Source organism: Phyllostomus discolor, chromosome 4, assembly GCF_004126475.2.
Source record: "Phyllostomus discolor isolate MPI-MPIP mPhyDis1 chromosome 4, mPhyDis1.pri.v3, whole genome shotgun sequence".
NCBI classification, from domain to species: Eukaryota; Metazoa; Chordata; class Mammalia; order Chiroptera; family Phyllostomidae; genus Phyllostomus; species Phyllostomus discolor.
Genome location: NC_040906.2, coordinates 190,186,788 through 190,194,815, shown reverse-complemented (window position 1 = coordinate 190,194,815; position 8,028 = coordinate 190,186,788). Strand labels below are relative to the sequence as shown.

At 37.7% G+C, this 8,028-nt stretch overlaps 1 long non-coding RNA gene across 1 annotated transcript in view; it reads right to left on the bottom strand.

The window, feature by feature from the left end:
- Positions 1-5,958, bottom strand: part of LOC118500351 — a 19,333-nt gene extending 13,375 nt beyond the window's left edge. Inside the window, exon 1 of the long non-coding RNA XR_004902921.1 lies at positions 2,367-5,958. This is a non-coding gene — a long non-coding RNA (uncharacterized LOC118500351). The remainder of the gene's footprint in view (positions 1-2,366) is intronic.
- Between the last annotated feature and the right edge of the window lie 2,070 nt (positions 5,959-8,028).

Here is an 8,028-nt window from a genome sequence, read left to right as displayed (position 1 = left end):
GACCATTCAATCAGTCACAGTGCCTTCCAGAAGAAAAAGAAAGACTGTTGCACTTTCTTCAATGAGCTAGTGGTCGCAGTGAAGGCAAGGCTGACATTCAACCCTTTTTCTCCACCTCCTACCACCACCACCGTCATACTCAGCATCATGTCCCACATGTACAAGTTCACAAAATGTGGTTCATGAAATCTTGTAGGAGGAGGTGATCATAAGTGATTTCATTTTTCCCCTCGAGAGGGATTTTCCTTTGGACTGGACAATTTCTTAAACACTAGATTTAGAAAAAGGCACAGATTTGATGCATTTTTCTGGAGAAGGGTGATAATTATTCTTGCCCTCCTCAACAGACACTCATGACAGTGAGAATGGAGCCTGTAAATTACATACATTCGACTTGACCATGACATGATACATCTTCTACTTATAATTTAGGTGAACTTATATAATGTGCTAGACAGTAATGTTATCATTATTTATAGAACCTTGAATGCAGCAGTAATCATCAATCTAAGTGTCCGTGCATTATTTTAACAGAGAAGCACTGTGATCTATTTCGGGTTAATGCACGTGGAGGGATTAAACTGGGAGATAAAAATAGAGATTTCTCTGTAATAATGATCTTCTACTGCTCACCACACCCCAGACCACTCTTACCCTTTTTGGTGATACATTTAACCAACTTCCTCAAAGATCCATTTACAGTTAATCCTTTACAAGTTTCATGAATGAAATGAAAAAGATGTGGTAAATTACTGAGAACATCAATTATAAAAGCAACAAAATATTTGCACATCATACTCAACAATCTCTCAAATAAAGACTAAATTATTATGCTTACACTCACCCACACTGAAACTCAAGTTCTTTTACAGTTTTAGCAGGCTGTAACATTTCATTTGCTGAAATTATTGCTTTATTAATATAAGTAAGATGTTCATTTCAGCAATAACTGAAAGAGGAAGCCTCCAAAGACAAAATACGCAATGATGTTCTATACCAGGAATCCATGAATCATAACATAATAAGCCAGGCAAGTGTCTTCCATCAATCACAGGCTTGTTGTCCATTTGCAGCACGAGACCAAAATGAAAAATCTAGGTAGTTCTCCAGTTCCTCCTGCATCATTTTAGTGTGCAAATTGGGTTATCTTGATTGAATTCCCAGAGTGTCTGACCTCCCCCCAATTTTAATGTGTTCTAAACCACTCTCCAGTCAGGCCAGCAATGCAGGTACTCCATAATTACCTATTGACTGGATCATATGAGTCCAGCAATTTAAATTATTTGCACCATTTATGCTCTTCTTAACCACAAACCTTTGCTCACCTTCCCTTACCTTTAAGATGAATAATAATACCCCCCAAATATTGTGAATTCTCTGAATATCTGTTACATCGTGCTGACTAAAATACAAATAAATCTTTGTATATTGCTTGGGAACTTTCCTGTGCCATGTTTCCTTACATATGCACAAACAAACTTCTCTCTATACAAATAAAATAATTATGTTCTAGAGCAACAAAGTCACAAACTACAAAAAGTATTCTAATTACAGAACAAGGGGGGAAAGGTGGGCAGCAGGGATCCAACACTTAGGAAGATGTTAAATATATTTTTAAAGCTTTTAAATTAAGCTCTCATTAAACAATAAAATTTAAGACAGAATTGGTTATCTATATTCCATATATTTTTCAGAATATATATAAAATATGTATAAATAATATACATAATATATAAAATATATATATAAATTCAGGCTCTGCTAATAACTAGTTATATGACTATGATGGTGTACTTAATCTCCCTGAACCATAGCTTCCTGACCTATAAAATAGAGATAATAACAATTATTTTACAGGGTTGTGGTGAATTTCAAAAGAAAGAGTGGAAGTAGAAGTAACTGTTCATGTAAAAATCATATGCAAATGAAATTAATATTTGCCTGTACCAACTACTATGGACCCAAGAGTAATCACTAAGTTTAGAGAGAACATAAGAGGAACTCGAGGTGTGGTCTCTTACCACAACAAACTTAACATCCATTTAGAATCAGGAAATAATAAGAAAATGAGATGAGACCGTATAAAATTAAGTTGTATATTCCAGGCTACGTGTGCTTTAACAACTCTAAGAAAGGAGACTTTTAAATGTGCTGGAAACTATGACCATTTTCTTTCCGAATGGAACAAGCTAAGCTTTGCCTGAACAAAGAAGCAAAGATATCTAACAGCTGCTTACCACTCTCTGTTGCTTAAAATATCGGAGGAGTATGAGGTTTGGGCAGCTCTGAGGGCTGAGTCATCTTCCTCCTCACTTGGTATTTATTCAGGACGCAGCACTAACCCTGATGACATCAGCATTCCTTACCTCTGAGCTGCTCAACATGCGAAGACAATCCTGAAGGTGAAAAGGAACCCTCATCCAGATTCCCGGGCAGTTCCCATCCCGGCTATGCTTCTGCTGCCTCCTTGTTTTGACAGCTGAAGGCGGGGAGCAGAAGCCAAATGAGAAATATCCTAGATTTTCTTCTCATGATGATGCTGAGCTCACAGCTGAAGCAGTCACAGAAAGGTCTGAAACCTGAGCCTCCACCATGTACCTCTGTAGCTCATATACCATCAAGTTCAATCAGCTCCATCCAGTTGTTCAACTTCTATGAGGATTTATTTTGAACAAAGCTCTGAATGGGTTGGATATGCAGAATTTGGTAAGGAAGATCGAAAAGATAATTATTGTGACAGATGACCTCACATATGTTTTATGTTCTCATGGTGGTACCTATAACTGAGGCTTGTACCCCTATTTTTCCAGGTGTGGGGGCTAAGGCCCAGCTATGTTCAATAAGCTGCCCAAGGTCACACAATTTACAAGCTGCAGAGAGAAAAATCAAACCCAGAAAATCCTGGCTCTAATGTCTTTGCTCTTTACATTTAAATTGTCAGAAGGAGGAATATGAATACATAGAAGTATGTTTTTTAGAAAGAAGAGGGTCCGGGGAGTAGAATATTTCCATTATTTTAGAGAAAACGAAGTATTTTCACAAGAGGGGGATTGTGGAGTGGGCTAGAAAGAAGCGGAGGCCACAAGACAAAGAGCTTTGTGAGAGTGTCCATTCTGTACTCGGTTATGTCAACAAGGGAAGTTACCTGTGGCTGACCACATAGAGGTGTTAGCAGTAGTCCCAGCTACAGGCAGTAAGAAGGTACACTGTATACAGAGAATTTTAAAGCAATAATAAAACTGAGTCACTCTGATTCAAATCTTCACCTTGTGCCTACAATTCTAAATAATGAAGTGATCAAATACTTTGAAAAAAAATCTTTTGTAAATCTTTCTCTTAAACAATTGCAGCGATTAGTGTTGACTTTTAATAACACATTATAAGGTTTGAATTATCACATTTTTATTACATATCCTTTACTAAACATTGTGTTCCAATGGAAGTTAATCCAGCCAACTCCCAGTTATGCAGTTGGCCCCAACACACCCACACTTAGCTATGTGCATCCAAGAGCAAACTGGGAATCCTTGAGCTGGCCTTGGGCAGACATGGCTGTGATTTAAGCCAAAGCATCAGAACTTGAGTTGCTTCACTTCTCTCATTCTATGAGATCAGTGGAGTTCCTATGTTTGTTTAAGTGCAAAGTGCAAGTGTAGTATTTTTATTTGAAAAGTATACATTTTAGTTCACACATAAAACAGTCCGGGAACTTGAGTAAGCTTTAAAGTTACCACCATTCTTTTTATTTGTTGTTTTTAAAAAAGATTTTTAAATTATGTTGGTTATCAATTACTACATGAATATAATTTAATCATAGTGGAGGGCGGGGGAGATGTTATAAAAATAATCTAGTCAAGGTGTCAAATATGCTTGCAGTGCCACTGGGAGTCACTGAATGTTTTTGATGGGAGGAGTCAGAAAAGAATGGTAAAGGTGAGTCATAAAAGACACCATGATTATATCTGTATGTGATTGTATATGTGTTTAGTTAACAATGTGTTGTAACTAGAGAAGGGAGAAAATTGAGGAGTATGTTGTCAAAATAATAAAAAGTATTAAGTTATAGAGCATGGTCTGGCATGAGGTCTTGATAGGCTGCTCAGTGCATTTTGAGTGCATCTTGATAGTGCATTTTCATGGTAAAACATCAATCCTTCCCCCAGCTGGTCTGTCCCTGAAAGCAGACAGTTCTCATTTTAACTACCAGCAGAGAACATTGCATTTCAAGGAGTCAGTAGGAAATAATGCAATTTAGAGGGGTTTGTCACACCCAAATCTTAGAAAATGTCACTCAGAAAATCATTCTTTAGAGTTCTTGTTAAGGCTGCACAGTTGCCGTAAGTTGCACTGTTGTTCACGATATCCCATGCACCTCCCCATGGAAAGACTGTATGTGCCCATCCTATGGAAGACTGGCCTGGCTCGACGGTTGGCTTGCTTTTGCCAGGAAAACTTCAACAGACTTGAGAAGCGCTCCGGGCAGAAGGTTTGAGAGTCCGTGTGCTCTTTTCCCCAGTTTCTGTGGCCATGAAAGCATGGAACCTCTAGTCACCTGGGTTTCTGAATGACTGCAATAACGAGAACCCTTTGTCAGCCTGCGATGAATATAGAGCATGGACAAGAAATAAACATTGGAGTTTTAGGCCACTAAGATTTTCTGATTATTTGTTATCACAGCACCAACGAGCCCAACTTAATTGATAGAGCAGTCCTTCCATTTGAGCAGATACCTCAAATTTCTTCCTGAATGTAGCCAGACCTGGGGAAATTATATTCATGGAACTCATTGTATAGGTACCAGTGGCACTGCTTCTACTGAACAGCACTTGATGTTCACACCCTTTGCATGGAAGGGCACTGTAAACACACCTCATGAAATCTACCCTGATTCACACTTAAGGATGTAGTCATGAATTAGGGGCATTTTACCAATGGAACCCAATCAACATCTTCAACAGAAGTTCTCTGCCTGGGGTTTGTGTTAGGAATCATTATAGTTCTCCTGACCAAACTGAATTACTTTCTGTCTTTGAAATATGGTGTATTACATACCTGATCAGGTTAATCATTTTCAGGTTGGTTGCCAGGAAGCTTAGAGCTAAGTTTTTTGCAAGTATATAAAGTCCTTAAAGGGTCCATTGTTTACTTAGTCTTAATTTTGACTTTATTTTATGCGGCTAATCTTGTGTTACCTTCTTTTTTCACAACAATTTTTAACCAGTATATAGTATTTGGTCTTCTTAACCTTTTCAAGTACTTTAAACAATAATGTGGGGGGATAGAGAAATAAATAATGAAGTAATTATAGAGCAGTATTATTACCATATTATGGTTTCTTTCTAAATATAGATGTCATGAATTTATGTCATGTTACCAAAATTGCTGCTAATAAATATCAAAAACTTAGTCCCACTAAATCAGTAATTAACTTACTAGAAAAAGTCCCCCTCGGTCTGAGCTCTGAGTATTTCACAGCCAAGTCAAACTGAAAAGGTTCTGCCTTGAGAAAAACAGTTCTACTGTTGCATTTGCTTTAGTGGTTTGTTTTTTTTCTTTCCAGAACACCTTTGGGGTTCAAGATGGACAATGCCATTCTTTCAATTAACAAATGAATCAATTTAATACTTTTACTTAATTGAGCCTCCTGTGCTGAGCAAAATACTGAGCACTATTAAACCACAGACATGAACGGAAGGCATATTCCTAGAATTCTAGAAGTTTTCATCATGCAGCCGGTGAGGTCAGTTCAGTTATAAAAGCAGCGAACAAAAACAACTCAGGACAGACATCATGACTCTGGGCCAGCTAAGAACCTAGGAGCTGGAGGAACTCAGGACAAAAGGATGGTAGTGGAAGAATTAAATTACTTGGAAGAGGCTTTCTGAAGGAAAAAAGCTGAGGCAGGTCTGTCACTATTTCTTCAAAGCTCCCTTATACTTTTCTTTCCCTCCTCCCTTAAACATAAAAAAAAAAAAATCTAGCGATGAAAACGTCTGGCCCAAGGAGACTGTGAGCTGAGCCCCGGCCCCCAAAGGCAGGACTATCTCAACCTGGGCCTCAGGACCCCTAGGGCTTCATTCGGGGTCAGGTGCAGATCTGCCATTGGTTGGCAGACCCTTTCCCAGAACCAAGTATGTTGGGGTCACTGGGAAAGAGGAAACTTATGAATAAATTTGAAAGGGGGTCTGAAAATTTAGATGAATGCCAGAGGAGTCCTTTGTGAAGAAAATTAAGCAGTCACTGCCATAGAGGACAAACTTGCCACTGGCTCTGCTCCACAGCCACCTCCCAAGGCTTCCTCCAGGAGGCGGAGGCACGGCTCTGTGCTAAATGGCTTAATTTTCTTAATCAACTATTTCATTGTGAGTTTTTAATTTCATTCCCATGCCTGGTTGTGTTTTTTTTTTTCATTTTGCCATAATACATCTCTAAGTACCGTGGCAAACATTTGACAGTTTGCTCAGCAGGTGCTGGGCTCTGCAAAGCTTACATAGCTCTACCTTTTATTAATTGGGTTTCAAAATGTGTTCTTGTGTGAACAGAAGCTAAGATGGGACTATTGTACCTGTCAACATGAAGCTGGGTGAAATACAATATTTGGAATGTGTTTTAGAATAACTCATTATGAGTTTGATCAGTGGAGAATATAAAAGCAGAAATATTCTTTAATGCTAAAATAAATAACCATGCCATCAAAACAGCAATAAAACTAAAGAAACGATGTGTTTGTTCAAGGTGCTTCCATGTGGAATAACATTGAGAAACATTTTCTTTGTGCCCAACAGCTTATGCGCTGACCAGGTCGTTCTGAAAACGCACTTTAATGAAAAATCTAGAGATCTGGGGAGGTACTAACAACTTTGAAAACCAACCACTAAGGCTCTTTATAGACCTCTGATGTTTTCCATTTAATTTGACCTCAATCTGGAAGGGTTTTTTCTCCTTACCAAGAAAAACTATTAATCTGAAATTCCAAATTCCAATCTAAAAGAAACTTTGCCTAGCATTGACCCTTGAAGAATATGCGTCTCTTTTGGTGAAGAAGAAATATCCTTACGATTCTTCTCCCTTTTACATATTTGTCCTTTGAATTCGATGAACTTTAACGACATACATTCTAACACTCCCACTTAAGGCAGAAGAAAAAGAGGAAGTGACGAGAGGGCAGTCAATGTGGATGAAAAACTCAGGGAGGTGTCAGGCCTTCCCTTGTCATGACCCCTGCCAACTCCATCATGAACTTTGCTCAACTCTGAGCAAAGAGTTGTGTGCTACAGTGTAAGTATGTGGAAAATAAAGATGGAGGGAGCCACACAATCGTGAGGTGAAAACCTAAAGAAGTGAAAAAATATATATTCATTCATGCTTGTTTCTGATTAAAGAAATAATATATTATCATTGCAAAAATCTTGAAGAGTTGTGGCAATGGACAAAGTAAAAAATACCCCTGCCCCGAAAGCCTACTACCAGAAGTGGCTATTCATGGTCTATTTGCTTTTGGACCTTTTTACATGCATTGTTACACACACACACTATTTTAATAATGAAAACAGAATCATGTCAAACAGTGTGCTGCAACTTGCTCTTGTATGCTTATTAACATATCAAGGACAATATTTTTATTTGATGTGTAGCACTGCCACATTCTTTTAACGTCCGTCCAGTATTTCACTTACAGAATGAAAAATAATTTTAAGCAATTCCCATTGACAGATGTTTATGGTGTTGATATATGTACATATATAACATATATACATCAATATTACAATCATTTGGGAAATTATTTCTGTAAGGTAGATTTCTAAAAACAGAACTAAGACGTTAAATGTTAAAATTTTGCTACATATTTCCAACTTCTACAAACATTGTAGTGATTTACATTCCTATTGACAGTATATAAGGAAATATGCTACTGCACATATTTTTAAGCTTTGCTCATTGGAAAGATAAAATATATCTCATCATAGTTTAGATTTGCATTTTTAGCTACATTGAGGTTTTAACATCTATCTCCTTGGAATCCTTATA